Source organism: Miscanthus floridulus, chromosome 2 (genome assembly GCF_019320115.1).
Source record: "Miscanthus floridulus cultivar M001 chromosome 2, ASM1932011v1, whole genome shotgun sequence".
NCBI classification, from domain to species: domain Eukaryota; kingdom Viridiplantae; phylum Streptophyta; class Magnoliopsida; order Poales; family Poaceae; genus Miscanthus; species Miscanthus floridulus.
Window position 1 is genome coordinate 65222773 of NC_089581.1, and position 3257 is coordinate 65226029.

Consider the following 3257-nt stretch of genomic DNA (forward strand, 5'->3'; position numbering starts at 1 on the left):
TGACAGCGAGTCCACGCCGCGCAAGGAAAGCCCCGATCCCGCACAATCATCGCAAGTCCACGTCGCACAATCACTGCAAGTCCACGCCGTACAATCACCGCAATGAATTTTGCCTTCCTTCCCCGATCCCGCAGCCTGGTCGCGAAGTCCCTGCAACCGCGTCGACCAGAGCGATCCCCACCATCGCGAAGTCCCTGCAACCGCCGCCACCAGCCCGCATCCTCGCACTAACGTTGATCGCGCCCCACGTCCAGCGGCTCCTCGCATACTCATCATCGTTCATCGGAACATCACGCCGTTCGCATACTCCGTCCGCAAGTGTGGTTTACGATCCCCATGAAACTAAAGCTTAATCAGGTGTGCCTTTCCTCTACTGCCACTGATAGACCTTTTTTGCTTCAACTTTCCCTACTCATCGAATGGTCGTAAGATGATCGCTGCTGTTCCTTTGGCACGGTTCCTATTTTACAGTCATTAATTATCTCAGTGAATTTCAACTAAACCACTAAAGATAATCGTAAGATGATCTGGTAGTTGACAACTAAACCTCGAATTCTGCTGATCTGGTAGTTTACAGTCATTAATTATCCCAGTGGATTTCAGTTTTCGTATATATAATCCATATAGAAATTTATATGGTTTGTTCAGGATTTTGTTTGGTGCAGAACTGAAAAAATTCCGAATCCAAAAATGGCCAAAATTGTTTGCAATTTGCCAAATTTGAATTAGCAGTTCTGTCAACTGAACAGGGGAACTAACAACTGTTGTAGTTTGGAGATTGATGCAGAAGGATATTAAAAAATTGTGCCTATGTACAAGACCTGCTACTGGTTTTGCTTTACCTCTGAATCCCCCATAGAGTAGACTCATCTTATCACCTTGCACATGATGCATTGAGAAGCAACTCAAGGATCAGCTGGCCGTTTATTTGTGGCATGCTGGAAAAAAACTTTAGGGCCAAATGCTGGTCCTGTCACTTTGTTACCGGTTCTAACCTGTTCACTTTTAACCATGCATCCTTCAGTTTTAAAGAGGTTCTGATATATATCTGCCATGCTGCTCCTCTCTTTTCGTAGGTTTGCTACTCCTATAGTCCAGTGTTTATGTGCAGATACTGAATAAAGAAATCTGAACTTTCCAATCAAAACCATGAATATCTTCAACGCCACTGTCAACAACAGTGACTGATGGAATGATCAGATCATGTGATCTATTGAGTGTTTTTTTATCTGCAATTCTGAATTGAGATTTCAAGAGTTGCATTGTGTCCGTATTATTTTTAATCTGGTCTGTCTTTCCATAGTTATTTTTGTTGAATAAAGGCCTCTAAAGTTTCTGTTTAATCATGGACTATGCTCTATTTCTTGCTCAGCTGTGTGCAGTTTAGCTTTGGAGTGCTAGCGTCCACCGGAGTTGTGATTTGCTTGCTGCAATTATTGGACATGACCACATGAAATACATGCCTAGAAACTTTTCTTTCTTATGAACTTCAGTTTCGATGGTCAGAATTCATAAGGACGTGAGTTCCTGTAGGTATGCTAGAAATATCTGTTGCTTATGATCTGATTTACCTGTAGTGGTGTGAAAGATCTGTTGCTCCGATTTGCTCAGCTCCCTTGTTTGAAAGTATGACAATGTGCCTAAAGTTATAGAGAAAATCTTTCCTATTGCACTTTCAGGACTGACATCCTTCTCATTTTATTTTTTCGGTAGATTTTAGTTACTTTCAGGTCCACTCATTTATTGATGCACTGCAAGCTTGTGTTTGAACAAATAAAGAGCCAAACTAAGAGCAAGGGCTCCAGTGTATGAACTACCTACAGCCGGACATCAAGCGCGGTGCCTTCTTGCCACAGTAGGAAATGAGCGCCAGCCTCCACGCCATCCTCAGTAACAGGTACGAATGCACTGAAGTGAGCCAGTGAGAGCTCACGGCTCAACTTTTATTTGTGCAGAATTTTTGAAAGTAGAAGTAAGAACAAAAAAACCAGAATTGATTGTCGGTCCACCTTGATGACTGATGATACATGCTGATGTTTCTGACCATTCTTCCCCTGTGGTGCAGGCAATAGTCGAGATTGACTTCCTCTCCAAGATGTTTGTACCTGGAAGACTTACTGTCCACCTTCATCAGATCTGAACTCGGTTTTTGCAGATCCATCAAGAAGGGTATGGTCTTGAAGAGGACACAACGTAGCCCATTGATAGCCTGATATCAATATCTCGTATACCATTTTCTCAATACCTTCACTATTTCAGCTTGTAGTTCGCTGTTTGGGTAGGAAACAAAGCCATGGTGGCTCAGCCTTGTAAGTTAATTAAGATGGACAGTACAGACATGGAGTTTCCAAGACCAAGGGAGATCTGGCCATGGTAGACAAGACGAGTCCGGACTCAGAAGAGACTGAACCACGAGCAACGAAGTGAGGACAAGCTTGACTTTTGTTGTATGTTAAAGTGGGCTAATGCAACGATTATTTTTCTGGGTGTTATGGCCAAGTACCAGTATGGAGCTATTTGATTTACAACTGATCCAAGCAGTCTTTTGATGAACTTAGAAATTCTATGTTTCATAACTAAAATAAATTCTCCTTTTGGTTTGATTTGCATCACGATCAGTCCTTGTATGATTTTATTGTGGTGAAAAAAATTTAGCTCCACGAGCATAGGCTTAATTGTGCTCTGGACAAATATTTTTGTGGTCATATATGTCACTGATATCAAAAAATACATGCATTGCCCATGTAGTAACAGAAGGATCACATGAAAGTTCAATGGAGTTCTCTGTATCTCTTCTTGATGGCATCACATGAATGCTATATCCACAACCATACATAAATGTTTTTCTGTTGCAACATATGGGCCAGCTATTTCATAAGGTTTGATTTATTTTGGCTTATTTGTTGTTCGGATGAGCTGCTTGGTGGTAATATATCAGAAATCTGTTGTGTGATCAGTCATGCCATCATATTAGTCTAATAGTCTGGGAAGAATTATCCATTGTATACAACACAAAATCGTGCAAACCTCTTACATGAAAGAAATGTCTTAAGCATGTACCGAGAATAGTCAATTAGTCACAATGAATGTTGACTTACGATGTGCTTTTGTAACTATATATTTCTGAGTTCAGTTCTAGCTTTTTAGGTTGAAATATATGTCATCTGGTTGTCTTTCAGGTCACGGAAGACCCAATTGGCTTGGGGGATCAAGTGAGGATGATGGAAAAAATTGCACTCTCTCCATATATATAGGTT

The 3257-nt window shown here is 41.2% G+C and overlaps 1 long non-coding RNA gene across 3 annotated transcripts; it reads left to right on the top strand.

Annotated features, from left to right (window-relative positions):
- Nucleotides 1-2635, top strand: LOC136539010 (uncharacterized). Of its 3 annotated transcripts, none has more exons than XR_010779520.1 (4): nucleotides 1-357; nucleotides 1373-1897; nucleotides 2066-2169; nucleotides 2260-2635. It is a non-coding gene; the product is annotated as an uncharacterized lncRNA (long non-coding RNA). The 3 variants fall into 3 exon arrangements; XR_010779521.1 differs by having other exon boundaries at nucleotides 1714-1897; XR_010779519.1 differs by lacking the exon at nucleotides 1-357 and having other exon boundaries at nucleotides 534-1897.
- The last annotated feature ends 622 nt before the right edge of the window (nucleotides 2636-3257 follow it).